The 16,427-nt window shown below is 35.9% G+C and overlaps 1 long non-coding RNA gene across 1 annotated transcript; it reads right to left on the bottom strand.

Moving 5' to 3' along the window:
* Window positions 1-254: 254 nt before the first annotated feature.
* Window positions 255-3,548, bottom strand: LOC146954443 (uncharacterized). The gene is made up of 2 exons (XR_015032959.1): window positions 2,982-3,548; window positions 255-536 (listed from the first exon to the last, which is right to left on the bottom strand). It is a non-coding gene; the product is annotated as an uncharacterized LOC146954443 (long non-coding RNA).
* Between the last annotated feature and the right edge of the window lie 12,879 nt (window positions 3,549-16,427).

Genomic DNA, 16,427 nt, shown 5'->3' with positions numbered 1-16,427 from the left:
CCTTCCCTTGCCAGACCCAACGAACCTGAAACAAACTGCTACTTCCCCACTACGCTCAACCCACTTGAAAGAACAGAACAACACAACAAGTACCGACAGTACTCCCGTACATGTCGCATACAACAGGGAATTCAACGGGTTTTGGTCTGGACAAGACCGACCACGGCTCTGATACCAACTTGTAACACCCTATTTCTAATAAGCGGTAAAACGCGCGAATACATCAGACATGTTCTAGAAATAGATGCTACGTCTCCGAATAAACCACAATACAATACATGCATAAAGATCATGTTACACAACATAGCAGCGGACATACTTAAAAATCATAAAACATCTCCAGATCTCAACAAAATACAATTGTATTCTCCAAATCCAAATAATAGAATATATCAACAACTCCAAGATACATAGTCAAAATGAAACAACATGCAAGGACTATCCTAGATCAGAGCCCTAATCTAGACACTTGCATGAAAAAGAGGAACTCCACTCCTCGGCATCAACAAGCAACAACTAAGCATCCTGCACGCCGTCTACCCATCCATACAGAGAGGTAGGCGGTCCACCACAGACCACTGAGGGTTAGCATTACATCATCATAATCCATATGAAAACATAGCATTCAAGGAATCATACATATCACATATACAAACCATCCCTCCTAGAATACTAGCATCACATGATTATCATCCCCCATTACTAGCATCTCAAGCTACCACATTATCATCATAGTATAGCATGCATAATCATTCTCTATTCAAGATATCGACAAGAGCTCATCATTTAACAACACTAATCGAATGCAAATATTACTCACCTCATTACTCATCTAGCATGCTTAACTCAACAAGTACAATTCATCATTTCAAAGCAATCATCATTATCAAAGAAATCACCACATCATATGTATATACATATACAATTCTCACTTCATCATTATTATCAAATTAATCATCATCAAGTGGGTTCACCAAGTGTATAAGCACAAACAATTAAGATATGCAATTAGAACATAGTTCAATTATTCACAACCGTCAACAAAATCCACCAATGTACATATACATCAATCCACATAATCACAACGTTCACCAAATTTCACCCATGCACAATTCACCAAGTCACATATTCAAATATGTCACAACTCATCAACTAATCAAATGCATGCAATGTTCTAGACTCTTCTAGATGCATGTGGTACCAAACTCCTCCAAGGTCGTCACCTTATGATGCAACAAAAACATCATTATCAACGGCTATAATCAACGGCAATATGGATACAAGTATCCGGTCAACGGCAATATGGATATAACATCCGAAACGACATATGATGCATGAACATATGACTCAATCCACAATGCATATGTTCACAACAATTCAACGGCTATAATCAACGGCTATAATCAACGGCTATGATCAACGGCTATATGTATATACACGCATTCATCACCAATCACATCAAAACTAGCATGTATAAACTCACCACCAACAATCAACATTTAACATGTTCAACAAACAACATAACATAAACATGTTCATCACCATTCAATTAGTATATATGCATCGACAACAATTCACCACCACTTGACAAATATACAATCACCAACAACATCCACAATTCAATCAACATATAGTTGTCACACATACACATCATCAATCATCTCCACATAAATCAACATATAGTTGCCACATTTCCACATAATTCCTTACAATCCAAATAAAGGAACAATTATAACATATGATCACAAACATCATATTAATCTATTCATAAAGGGTTCACAAGCAATTGGCTCTCAAAAATCATTTTCTACCAAGTTCGTCTCCAAAAATCACAACATTGAAAATAATTGAGTCATCTAACCAAAACCAAGTAAACAAGTTCAATTGCCTATGCCATGTATTCTCACAAGTCTCATATGTGTGTAGTAGAGGTTACAAAAGCATTTCATCGGCCACACATGAAGAATTCCCAAAAATCACGAAGTTCGTCTCTTGGCATCATTTTGCAAAACCAATTCATTTCCAAAACAAAACCAAGTTAGACCCAAGCTATGATACTCTTAGAAGCTTAATTATAAACTGATTGAATAAGGTTAGGTGTTTGGAATCCATTGGTATGCTTAAAAGTACACAAAAATACGAAAAAACAAGGTTTTGGGATTCTGCAGAACTGACACGGTCGCGTCGTCAGGACACACGGTCGTGTGATCCCTTACAGGGGACTCTGACACGGTCGTGTCATCCAGACACACGGTCGTGTCATTCCACCAGTACAGCAAAAATGAAATTTTACGTTTTCGTGCATAAAATCTTGTTTTCGAATCCGATTTCAGTTCCGTTTTCACCAATGCATTCCTAACACTTAGACCATACAAACCACACTTGAAAACTTGACATTTCAACATTAAAACAACTTAATCAAACTCATCCCAAAATGACTTATTTTGTAAAAGCTCTTAAAAACAACTTTTACTCAAAAACCCATTTTCTTCCCAAAATAATTTCTCTCCAAAACCAAGTGATTAAAACAGAAAATCATACCATTCTAATCATTCTAACAATCTTCTTAATTCATTCAACATCATCAAAATCAAACTTCTTCATTATCAACCCATTTTCACCAAAAATTGCAAAATCACCACAATTCAATCACAACAATACTTTCATCAACACCCAAAGCATAAATCCAACAACCACATGTACCAAATCAATAACAACAACTAATGAACATGAATTCATGCACAATTTGACACCACAACTTCATTTTTCAACAAATTTGCTCAAGAACACAATATACCCATATTTTTACATTTCAACATGTTAATTCACATACTAACACACAATTATCCCACAAATCATGTTATCAAACATAACAACAACAATTATGCACGAATTTACAACAATTAGATTCAATTCATCAATTTCATAAAATGGGTAAAAAGGAAAAATTATGAATTATGGTTGAATTCTAACCCTCTTACCTCTAGCACCAAGATTCTCTAACCCAAGCTTCAATTTAGCTCCTAGATGATGAATCCCTCTTCTAGCTCTAACCTTCCTCTTCAATCTCTTCAAACCCTTTCTTCTCTCTATCCTCTATCTCTTATCTTCTCAAATGAAAAATGAAATGAAAATGCTGTAACCCTATCTCTCCTCACTAACATTAGTTTATAAAGGCTCACTTAATGGGCTTATCTCACAAACCTTAATGGGCCTAACCCATTTCTAATTCAACCTCAAAAATGTTACTACTCACTTACCGGTAAAATATAACACTAACGGTCACTTAACGGTAATTAAAATAATTACTACACCCTCTCTACTAACTTGGTAAAATAATAACTTCCACTAAACACTAAAAAAATAACTTTCTGCAAAATTACAAAATTGCCACTGCCCTCAAAATGACCAAAATGCCCCTAAGTCCAAAATGACTAAAATACCCTTCTAACACCGAATTCTACGATTCCCAACCAAAAATACACACAGAGGCAAATAATCACATAAGAGCACATATAACACACATAAATAAATAATAAAATAAAACTAACGAAAATCGGGCTGTTACATCTAACACTCAAAAATACTCCTTCTTCTCTCTAAAAACACAGCTGGCCGGAGAAGAAGACCAGAGGAACTCCGGCGCGGTGGCCGACCACCCTAGGGTGGCGGCGCCGCCGCCAGATTTACATTTTTTTTTTATTTTTCAATTTTTTTTTACAAGATCTGGTTCCTCCTCTTCTTCTCAGCCGAAACTGGTACTGATTTTTCAAAACAATCAAAGCATAGGCCTAGATCTAAAGATGAGGTTTCGAAATTTTTTTCAAATATAAACAAAAGAGAACAAGAATGAAAACGAAATCGAAAAAGGGAAGGAGTGGTTACCTCTTATAGATCGATTTTGTCTTGCAAAATAAAGAAATCAAGCTGCTGCTCATTCCTTTCTCGTTGCTTGAAATCCGTTTCCTTCTTCTTGTTCGCGGTACCGTTTGTTATTGAGATAATAATGGTGAAATGCTACTGGATCTACGTTTCTGTTCAGTGTTGTGAATCTGGACCGATTTGTGAATAGTAGTGGTGATGGAATTCGAATCTGAACGAGATTGTCACTATTTTTGTGTTGAAACAGTGTTGATTTGGAAAGTAGTGATGATATTATGAGTAGTGTGAGCTTTGTATTGCTGGAAAATGATTATGAGTTCATGATGTTCATGTGGTGTTCATCATGTTCATATTTTTTTTGTGATTTTTGGTTGTTTCGATCTGTAGAGGGAAGAAAGAGAAATGGAATAGTGTTTGTAATAAAAAATTGCTGCTATCTCTGACTGATTCGACAGGTGAAGTAAATGCAGGCTTTAAATACTGCTACAAATTAGGGTTTCTGACTCTGAGAACAAAGGCTAAAATGCCCTTATGTCTCTGATGCAAAAAAGGGACAGCACAACACCAATGGATTGGTGACCAAGTTTGTAAGAGGACCAATACTAGACTGACACATGGACAATAAAGGACTCAATGACTAAAGAAAAGACTAAAAAGAAGAAATAAATAAATAAATAAAAGAGTGTGAGTTTAAAAACTCACGTGAATTGGAAAAGAAAAAAAAATAATACTAAATAATAATAATAATAATAATAAAATCAAAAATAATAATAAAAAGATAATAAGACTAAAGACTTACCGTAAATGAGGTATTTTAAAATACCTTTCTGCCGAAATTTTGACTGAAACGTCTAAAATAACGCGGTGTTTTAAAGTGCGTGCAAAACTCTTTTAAAGCGGTTTAAAAAAAACGGACAAAGCGGAGATTTTACATTAAAAGCTTTTGAAGGAAGTTAAAATAAAAGCAGGACACTAAATACTTAAAAAGAGCGCGTAAAATATTTTAAAAATGCTGACGCACAAAAGAAATGATTTAAATTACACAAAGCCTGGACAAAAATGAATTTCACTTCAAACTGTAAAATAAAAAGTCTCAAAAATTTAAAAGACGACTAAATGCATTTAAATAGTTAAAGCGAAAAAGAGTTTGAAACGTTTTAAAAATACGACCAGAAACAGAAATAACTGGTCCAAAATTGGGGTATGACACTTAGCTACACAAAAAGAATTGCGTTTTGATTTTACTGGGGCCTATTTTAAAAATAGAACCGAGCCTCCTATTTCATAGGAACGGCCCTGATAGTTAACAACATCATGAGAGTTCGGGTTGTGGTTGAATCTCCTACGAAGGATTCATATGCATGTGCGGTAATGCAATTCCGAGATGCATGCAAAAAAAATCCAAAGTTCATTGACTATGTTGAAACTATAATATTGAACACTGTTAAGGAAAAATTTGTGAGGGCATGGACAGACGATGTCTTACATCTGGGCTACAGAACCACCAAAGGGTTGAATCAGCTCATAGAAAGTTAAAAAATATTTGAGTAATAGTGTGAGAGATTTTGGAACATGTTGGGATGTAATAGACAAAATTTTGACGATCCAATTGAGTGAGATACAAGTAACCTTTGGGAGGAGTCGTACCATCTTAGAACACATATACAAAGGCAACTTTTTGTACTCTAATTTGGAGGGTTGTGTTTCTAGAGCCGCGCTGAGTTTTATATATTTTTTGGGTGTATGGATATTCAAGCGTATTGACAAAGTGGAAATCCTCCCAAATCATCTCTACAATTTCGGAGCTCACATTATTATCATAAACCGTGGTAATTGATGTCCTCGTGAGCTTAACTCAGTTGGTTGGGACAATGCATAAAATATGCCAGGTCCGGGGGTTCAAACCCCGGCTACTACCAAAAAAAACCTTGGTAATTGATATTTCAATATGTGCGAATTAATATTTCCACTGATGAAGGAAGTAGCAATGATTGATGGAGCTCATGAAAAGGAAATTCATAAAGTGGATTGCTGGAGCTCATGAAAAGGAAATTCATAAAGTGGAAATTTGATAATCGAATATACTTCCACAGTTAATTTCGGAGGTCACATAATTAATTCCTTCACCTCCACGCACACATCCAAAATTTCCTTTCGGAGGTCACATAATTAATTCCTTCACCTCCACGCGCACATCCAAAATTTCCTTTTAGATTTTTTATTTTTATTTTTATATAAACACCTTTTTGTAGAGTAACAAGAAGAAAGTAAAAGGAGTTTGTTACGATGGATCTTGTTGTTGAGGGAAAATTAAAGCTTACGAGGAAACAAGGGAGTGGTGAATATGGCGAGGTTTATTTGGGTGCGTACTTTATCAATATTTTTTTTTTTAACGTTTGTATTCTCTAATTTGAATAACATTTAATTGTTTCAGGTTTTGATGTGCAAACTCAAGAGAAAGTGGCTGTTAAGGTGGTGAGTGAAGTTATGGATTCCATAATTTGCTATTCATATAGATTAGTGTTTCCCCCGTAAATTTTTGTTAGTGGGAAGTTGTTATTTTTGGTAGTGAAGAGATTGAATCCATTATCTACTTACCACTCCAATCACTGTATATTGCGAAGAATAGGGTTTGGGTAGGGTACTATAGTACTATCCCGTCGTGAAGAATGGACAAATCCACGTGTAGTTGCCATTTTCTGAAAAATTAGACCAAATACTTGTTTTTTATAGTATCTTAAGCTGCGCAAGTTCTGGTTTTTCGTTTTATAATTGTTACTTGTTGGTTTCAGTAGACTCTTTTTTTTTCCTTCCTCCATATCACTTAATAAATGTGCCAACCATTTTCTCTGCATTTTCATTGGCTTCTCATGAACCTGTGATTGCAAAGTATCCTCAAATCCTCCATGAGTCTAGCATATATATGCTTCTTGAAGGAGGACGTAAGTTTTCATTTTTCCAAGATTTGCATCTGTTTTCTTTCATAAAATAAACTTAATAGTTTGAGTTCATCTAATTCATTGTTGTTAAATAGCAGCGCTATACCGTCGTCCTGTAGAAGAATTTGAACAAAGAGCGCTGCTATAACACACGACAAATACAACACACGAAAGCCACACGACATGATCAACAACACCCAATTGGCTTTATTAATGGATTTATTTTTGGTTATTGATGCTTTTGTATATAGTAGTATATTAAAAAACAATGTTAAGCAATGATTGACATACATAACCCAATTCCAATATTATATATTAAAAAACAATGTCACCAAAGCAATGGTGAGGTAAAACACGTATCTAGGCCACCGAATGAGTTGTTTTTATGATTTCTCATAGGAAATATACAGCAGAGGCAAAAGTTGTCATTTTCTTTTGAATCCAAATGAAAAAAATAGCAAATGGTAGTTATATAAACTTGTTCGTGCAAATTACACGACAAACAATGTCGTGTACTTCAACATTTTCCTTTGAACAAATCGCAATTGGTATCTCTATTGGTCCACATTAGCGTTGTTGTGCAGAGAAATTTCAATAAACCACTGTTTTATATAATTTATAATTGACAACATTGATCTAATTAATTTATTACTCCATCCGTTTCAAAATGAGTGTCGCTTTAGCCAAAAAAATTGTTTCAAAATGAGTGTCGCTTTCAGTTTCCAATGCAATAATAACTTTTTCATTTCAATTGTACCCTCCAATTAATACTCTGCACACTACTTCCAAAGTATTACTTTTAAAACTAACCAATAGTTAATAAGGATAATTTGGTAAAATAACCATTCTCTTTCTCTTAATCATTGTATTTCTTAATATGTGTGTAAACACCTAAAACGACACTCATTTTGAAACGGAGGGAGTAATTTTTATTTGAAGGCGGCATACCTTGTATGAGATGGTTTGAAGTTGTCCTCGTAAGCTTAACTTAGTTGGTACGGACAATGCATAAAAATATGGGTTCAAACTCCGGCCACCACCAAAAAAGATGGTTTGGTGACTATTTGACTTTCTTGGACCAAGTTTTGAAGACTTATTTAACTTTTTCAACACAACATTTTTCGTTAAAAATAATGTTGATGCTTGCTAACATAGTAAGTATAGTTTTAATATATCTTGGATAATATCATAATTGCAATAAATGAGATAATTAAGGGATCAAAAAGTTTGATTATTTTAAAATGTTTGGATTAAGGGACCATTGTAATTAAATCTTTAGTTTTTCATAGTATAAGATCAAAAAGTTTGATTATTTTAAAACGTCATGAAAATTCGAGATCAATTATTTAAAATATGCCATCTACGCCTATAAATAGGCAACCATGGCTAATTTGTAATCACCTAATTTGAGAGCAATGCAATGTATTCCTTGCTCCAAAAACTCACACTAATTACTACTATTTTCTTTCAATTGTCAACTAATTTCTAAACTAACATTACAATCTCAAATACTAAAATTATTTTACTGTTACTTATATTATATTCTACTAAAATTACTTTTAACTTAGCAATTAATATATACTCTTTGCTTTTATTTGGTAAAAGTGATGATTTTAGTTATTGGATGCATAGAGAGTGAAAGGAAGACTTTATTATGTTTAGAGGGAAAGATGGAAAGTGTAAGTAGTGGTCAAAACAATGCGACAACGACTAGTTTTAATTTAGAAAGCTTTCAACGGTGACAGAAATTTTTAAGGAATTGTTAGGGGAAGATAGTTTTGGAAGAGTTTACAAGAGTTCTCTTCTATCCAGCGAGGTAACTTTTATGACATTGTTCATTCTAATATTATGATTATGAATGAATTATTTTTATCTGAATTATACCTTCAATTCTCTTAAGGTTTTTTTTCATTTCATTTTGGTCTTTTTAAGTTGTAAATGTTTGTTATATTTTTCATTTACAACTTGTTGCTGTAAAACAATTAAATCATGACGATGGTCAAAGTTGTCTTGAATTTCTGACTGAGGTTCATATGATACGTGTGTTGCGTCATTCTAATCATCTAAAATTAATTGACATATAACAAGATTAGAATGATGCTACATGTTTATCAATGGAACCTCAATCAAAAATTCGTGACAATCTTGACCATCATTGTAACACCCATACTAGACGTATCTAGAAAGTCTAGCATGTGCATTAGTTTAGTACTGGATACATTAAAAATTTACAACATAAAAACTTCGAATGAATTTAATATACAACAAAAGCGTTCGTACAATAATATTACAACTCAGCTTTTCTAAAGAATAATAAATGCATCCCTTGAAATCCACATCATCCAGCAGCGGGTACGAACGAACTCTTGTCGCAACATCCATTCGGCTACTAGCTTGCTAAACCATCCTGATATCTGAAACAAATAAGGATTGGGATGAGACATAATGTCTCAGTGAGTTCCACCTAACCCTAGGCTATAGGCAACCTCGGGGGAAACCTACGGTCACCAAGTGTCTACAATACAACCTGACGGTTGATTATACGTGTGTGGGGACTTGCTTTCTTAGACGGGGGTGCTTGCTAGGGCCGTCTTAATATTCTTAACTTGTTATAGGCTTCTCTGCTATACGTGTCAAGGAGGTGAAGGGGGAACTAAAACCGCATTGCCAAGAGTACACTCTAAGCATCAAGGCTCTCTTATATCTCTATCATGACACGATTCTAAACCGGACGATTAGGGGTAACCTAAGATCGTCGTCGGCATATCTTTATTTACTTGCTTCTACTTGCTTAATATGTTGTATTTACAACATATCATCTCTTATCACCTAAGTGATTCTTGCTATTTTACTACTTCTTGACGAACTACGCCAAGTCTCTACTTGTTCTTGACGATCTACGTCAAGGCTCTATGACATAACATAAACATGTATAATAGATATGCATAGTTAGCTTCATTGATTATGTTAGCGTGTAACAAACAACATATCTGAGTTCATTTTACGGATTAGTCCCGAGTGGAGTAACCCCGGAAGATAATCCCTTACTACCGGTGATATGCTTAGCAAGAGCGCACCGGACTCCCTTAGTGAACGTGCGGGTCCCTTACGGCTTACCCCATTCCCCTTGGAGAACCTTTTGTACCCAACCTTGGAAGGAATACAAAAGACACGACACCTTAACTTAGTGAAATGCGGCTCCCTTGCGGCTTAACCATTCCCCTTGGGGAACCCCTTGAATCCAATTTGGATAACAAGAGACATGACACTCTTTCTTTCTTAAAAGTCTTAGTCTTATGCATGAAAATTAACTTAAACATGCTAACTCTTTACCTTGGATCCCTAGACGATCCCACTAGAGGTAACTATATGCTTGCTCAACTTACTTCGTGAATGGATATAAAATCGATTCACGTCTTGCCATACTCGTATGGCACTTAACTTCTATGCGAAGATAATAATCTATATCACCTCACATCTTAACAAGTATAATACTAATGCAAAGCATTCTATTCTTTCTAACTACTCTAGTTCTCGATAACTATATCGAGGCTCTAGTTCTTTCCCTTCCTTAAGGATTAACTTGCTACCCGGTTCATGACCTAATTCTCTCAATTTCCATGCCTTGCTAACTATGCCAAATACTTGCTTCTTATCAAGAAAAACCTTATTTAAAATTAGCTAATAGGATCTTGGTTTGAGGGGTTCATTTCATAAAAGACTGCTCGAAGAAAACTTAAGCCGGAACCTGCCAACATTACGCGAAACAAGCAAACAGTGCAAGTGCACTGTCTACTCGCCTCGCGAGTGAGCTTGCTCGCCATGGCGAGTAACTGCTCGCAGCTGCGAGTTGAAGGCGAGCAGACACCCATGTTCGGACTTCTAGCTCGCCTTGCGAGCAATCTGCTCGCAGTGGCGAGTAATGACAGTCCAGCACCTGCAAAATTGGTATGTTTGACCCAAAAATCTCAAAACCAAGTATCTCTATGCATGTTAAGACTCTAGAGGTCATAGAAAACTTGTAAAACATTTGAATGGCAAGTATTTACATATATGGCAAGCATGACATGAAAAGGGGTACTTATACTCTAAGTATAAACCCTATAAATCATTTCTCTACTTACAAGTCATAAACACATGAATCCAAGGTAGGAACACTATCTAAGGAACTCACCTAAACAAGATTTGCACATGTAGCCCAAGCTTCAAGCATCACTTTCACTTCATGCCTCAAAACCCTAGCTTTTGATCCTTTTGTTTTCTTTGTTCAAGCCACCTCATTTTTTGTTGTTTTCTTGCAATCCCAAGCATCATCATCCTTGCTAGCTCATCTTTATTCCAACTCAAAGCTTCCTCTTTACCAAATAAAAAACCCTAGCTTCTTGGTTCAACCAACCACTAAAATTTCTAGTCAATCCATAGTTGATTATTGCTTACTAAGTTGTTAACAATCCATGCTTGGTTCACTCTTAAATTCTTGGAAGAATTGTTCTTTCAAAGGAGAGAGATGGAATAAGCTTCATGAGAAAGAAGAAGAAATTCAACCCAAAACCAAGCTTACACAACCTTGTGGTAATATGGGAGGTAAAGGAGGAAATCTTGTCATGGAAGAAGAAGAAATTTGGAAAGATTGTTGGAGAGGAGAGGAGAGAATGACGTGAGGGAAGAGAAGAGAGAGAAGGAGGAGAATTCTTCCAACTTAGAGAGAGAAAAGGATAAGGGAAATGAGATATTTTCCACCAAAAACATATAAATAATCTTTTCCGTAAAATTACAATTATGCCCTTGCCTCAAGCGTGTTTAAAACGACTCCGATACTTTTCCCGCGTTATGCTGACATGTCATAAAATATTTCCATCACACTTATCTTCCATGAATTTAATTCCTCTGACACGATCTACTGGTAATATTCTGATACTGACAGGTGGGATATTACATTCTACCCCCTTTAAATAAATTTCGTCCTCGAAATTTAGAAATCCTCTACCAATCATCGTAACTGAGACTTGTCTTCCTAGTTCTCCGTCAAATAATGTCCGATCATTATCATTTAAAAAGGTTGAAGCATACTTTACTTATCAAGACATGTAACTCATCTTCTTCCTTAATCCGCATAAAAACGACTATGATCTCTTCTAACTTATTATCTTTCTCAATCACAGAACTATCTCAGAACATAGTGATTGTTCTTACCTCCGCCACTTGAGAATTGGTTGTCTTGAATTGATAACTTATCTACTGAGCATAACAATGCATCCAGGTAACCTTTCATCATCTAAAACACTCAGGATTTGTCTTTAAACTGGGGTCCTACCGGAATCCAGGTTTGCCCTGCAGTGCTTACTTGTATCTCAACCATCTTATCATGCATACATTCTATCATGCATACATAATCTTTCTTACTATACTTTTAGGATACATGCCTCGTACTTTTGTTACTTATCTTGATGAGTTACGAATATCTTACCTCTTCACAATCTCCTTGCACCCGAATCCATGGGTAACTCGTCTAACTTGGCATGGAGAAGTGAAATCAATTACCCTTATTCACTCGATATTCCCTTAACCAGTTTTGTGAATCGCATTCTCTTAAACTTTCTTCTAAGGCCACTTGCACCTACATTGAACACTATTAGTACATGACTGTGCTTCCCGTATGATATTGATATCACACGAACGTTATCATTTCCTCTTAAAACTTTATCTCCATAGTACTTACATACTTCCAAATACTGCTTCTTGTTAGTTAATAACGATACCCCATCTAATACTTTACTTCAAGAAATTTCTAAACTTTAGTACATAGGTTCTTGGAACGAACATTTACTTGAATAAAGAAAATTTCATTTTGAAACCAAGTTTGTAATGGTACCCCTGAACCACAGGACGAGTCTCTAAATTTTATTAAAAAGGTTTTACGACTCGCCCCAAACTTGTATATAACAAGTTGGTTCTGAAGTCTGTACGTCTTAAGTGAGCTTGCTCACTTACGGCGCACCTCATCGGTTCCATCAATGATTAATATCATACTTTTAAAACAATTTTGTTCCCAAGTTCCTTAATACCAATCTTTACTTTAAGAAAATAATACTTAAAACTTAAAATTATTCCATCTAGTATCGTTATCATTTAACAAGTTTGGTATAGGAAGGTATGTACTTCATCAACTTAGCATATACTCTTCTACACTTTCGACATCATCGATTAGGCAATCCGTTTACTTCATCAGTGGTAATTCTAGTCTTCTTTGTCTTGCTTAAGTGAAGATACATTTCTTATACTTTTAGCTTAATCACCACTGACCGTATAAGCATCAATACTTACTTGTTACATCGAGAATTCCTCGTTCATTCATAGTACTCCTCACTAAAACTGTATTACCGACTCGAATATTCTTCACGAAAATTCTTACTAAAACATTCCATGTTCCATGGTCACCTTCCACAACTTTACTGATAAATTCCGCGGCGCTACTCTGATTCCCACCGGTTGGCTTCAACCAATACTCTAGTCCGTTGGAATGGGTGAACTTCACACTCTGTATTTCATTTCTTTACTATCTTCTAGAACTCTTCCCAAAACTTCCTTTGTTGCAATAAATTCTGCAACCTTGCTCTACCCTTAGCTTGTATAATTAAGTTTCGAGGTAGACTTTTCTCTCGACATATTAATGCCCCACTTACACTTGTTCTCGAGTAATCTCAACTCATAGTATACTTCTCTGCTACTACTACTTACTATTTCCATGATAAACTCATCTTGCATTCGGGAATGACTTCTCATACATCTAATCTTGTACCTTTGTATTCTCGCATGCTATGTTTTGCTCGATAATACTATTACTTGCTCGTTAATTTTCCTCTTAAAGAAAACTTTATAAATTAGCACATGGGTCATTGACGTTGACGATTCTTTACTATTAAAACATATACTAAACCAAGGCCCCATTTGTTACTCTAAAATCACAAAATAAGTTGATAACACTCATGTGTCATCAAATCTTGATTCTAGTGAGTTTAGCCCACTCTACGTGAGTCGCAACAAATCGGCACCTACAAAAATTTAAATTTCGAAAATGTCGACTTCAATCACCCATATGCATATATCTTTCTAAAATCTTATAAACTTTACGTTTTAACATCGTAACGAGCCTTAGCAAGTCAATTAAACAAAACATAGATTCGAGGAATACTCTTAGTTCCACACAACGTGAACCTTGTGATTTCACACCATTTAACATCTTGCTTCAAGCCTTCTCATCTGTGATGTCCATTCCATATACCGGAACCTTTAAACTCTTAGGCTAAGCGCATTCTTGACTCTTGATACATTAACTTCCCAAGTTACCTTAAACTGAACCGACTTCGTTAATGGTTGCCCATGCCTTTTCCTATGGGAACCTTAGAATGTGATATGCATTTGTTACTTGATGTCATAAAAAGGTTTTCGTTGCATGAAAAATATTATGAAAACAACCCTCCAATAGTCAACGAAACCCTGGAGATGAATTATTGGTTTTCATGAAATAGGAAATCTCATTCCAGGTTTGCTATTGGCAAGTTTCTTCAGTTCAATTATCTAGAAAAATACTTTACATACAATTATCATTTCTAGAGTAATCCAATGCACATCAGTCACTCTTACCTTCATAAAATACTTTATCATCTATGCATGGCAAGCATCAACCTAATTCGATACAATTTTTCAGTACGTTGGAAATTAATGCATTAGTCCTGATGACATAAAATTCTTAGCTTCTTCCACTACAAGTAGCTTGCCTCGCTACATTGCGACTTAACGCACTTTCAAAACACTAGAACCTTGTCCACTCTGAGCTTACAAGTCCATAACCTCATCACATAACGCTATCCCTGAGAGTTTCCTAATTCCACCAGCTTACATCATCTTCTTTATAACTTGTAGCCCTGCGCTGACGTTCTGGAACACAAATCCTTCTTATACAATAAATCTGTTCCAACAACAAATCTTACTGAAGCTTCAGATCATACTTAGACATTTCCAAACTCTTTACTCATGGGTATACGATGTATCTACAACATCTTACCCAACGCTGCCGGAACGTCCCTTCTTAACATTACCTTACATTCAAGAAGAATTCACATTTCTACTACTTAGTTCACCGGCCACTTATTGGCACAATCAAACTTCTTACTAATACTCCTTCCGAGTTCTTACTTTCCAATGCATCTTCATCACATACATCGTTCCTCCAGGGTCCTATTTAGCTCTCAGGCATCCGTTATAATCGTCGAATGTTAAATTGAGTTGATCAGGCTCAACTAACAACAACAACTAGAACATTTACCAGGAACCCAATGGTCCCACTACTTTTGTTGTAACTTAATGACCCAAGGCACGGTCTGAATCGACCTGCTCTGATACCAAACGTAACACCCATACTAGACGTATCTAGAAAGTCTAGCATGTGCATTAGTTTAGTACTGGATACATTAAAAATTTACAACATAAAAACTTCGAATGAATTTAATATACAACAAAAGCGTTCGTACAATAATATTACAACTCAGCTTTTCTAAAGAATAATAAATGCATCCCTTGAAATCCACATCATCCAGCAGCGGGTACGAACGAACTCTTGTCGCAACATCCATTCGGCTACTAGCTTGCTAAACCATCCTGATATCTGAAACAAATAAGGATTGGGATGAGACATAATGTCTCAGTGAGTTCCACCTAACCCTAGGCTATAGGCAACCTCGGGGGAAACCTACGGTCACCAAGTGTCTACAATACAACCTGACGGTTGATTATACGTGTGTGGGGACTTGCTTTCTTAGACGGGGGTGCTTGCTAGGGCCGTCTTAATATTCTTAACTTGTTATAGGCTTCTCTGCTATACGTGTCAAGGAGGTGAAGGGGGAACTAAAACCGCATTGCCAAGAGTACACTCTAAGCATCAAGGCTCTCTTATATCTCTATCATGACACGATTCTAAACCGGACGATTAGGGGTAACCTAAGATCGTCGTCGGCATATCTTTATTTACTTGCTTCTACTTGCTTAATATGTTGTATTTACAACATATCATCTCTTATCACCTAAGTGATTCTTGCTATTTTACTACTTCTTGACGAACTACGCCAAGTCTCTACTTGTTCTTGACGATCTACGTCAAGGCTCTATGACATAACATAAACATGTATAATAGATATGCATAGTTAGCTTCATTGATTATGTTAGCGTGTAACAAACAACATATCTGAGTTCATTTTACGGATTAGTCCCGAGTGGAGTAACCCCGGAAGATAATCCCTTACTACCGGTGATATGCTTAGCAAGAGCGCACCGGACTCCCTTAGTGAACGTGCGGGTCCCTTACGGCTTACCCCATTCCCCTTGGAGAACCTTTTGTACCCAACCTTGGAAGGAATACAAAAGACACGACACCTTAACTTAGTGAAATGCGGCTCCCTTGCGGCTTAACCATTCCCCTTGGGGAACCCCTTGAATCCAATTTGGATAACAAGAGACATGACACTCTTTCTTTCTTAAAAGTCTTAGTCTTATGCATGAAAATTAACTTAAACATGCTAACTCTTTACCTTGGATCCCTAGACGATCCCA

Source organism: Medicago sativa, chromosome 1 (genome assembly GCF_051527215.1).
Source record: "Medicago sativa cultivar Bolivia chromosome 1, Bolivia_mono, whole genome shotgun sequence".
NCBI lineage: Eukaryota > Viridiplantae > Streptophyta > Magnoliopsida > Fabales > Fabaceae > Medicago > Medicago sativa.
The sequence above is the reverse complement of the archived record's forward strand: the minus strand, read 5'-3'. Positions and strand labels throughout refer to the sequence as shown.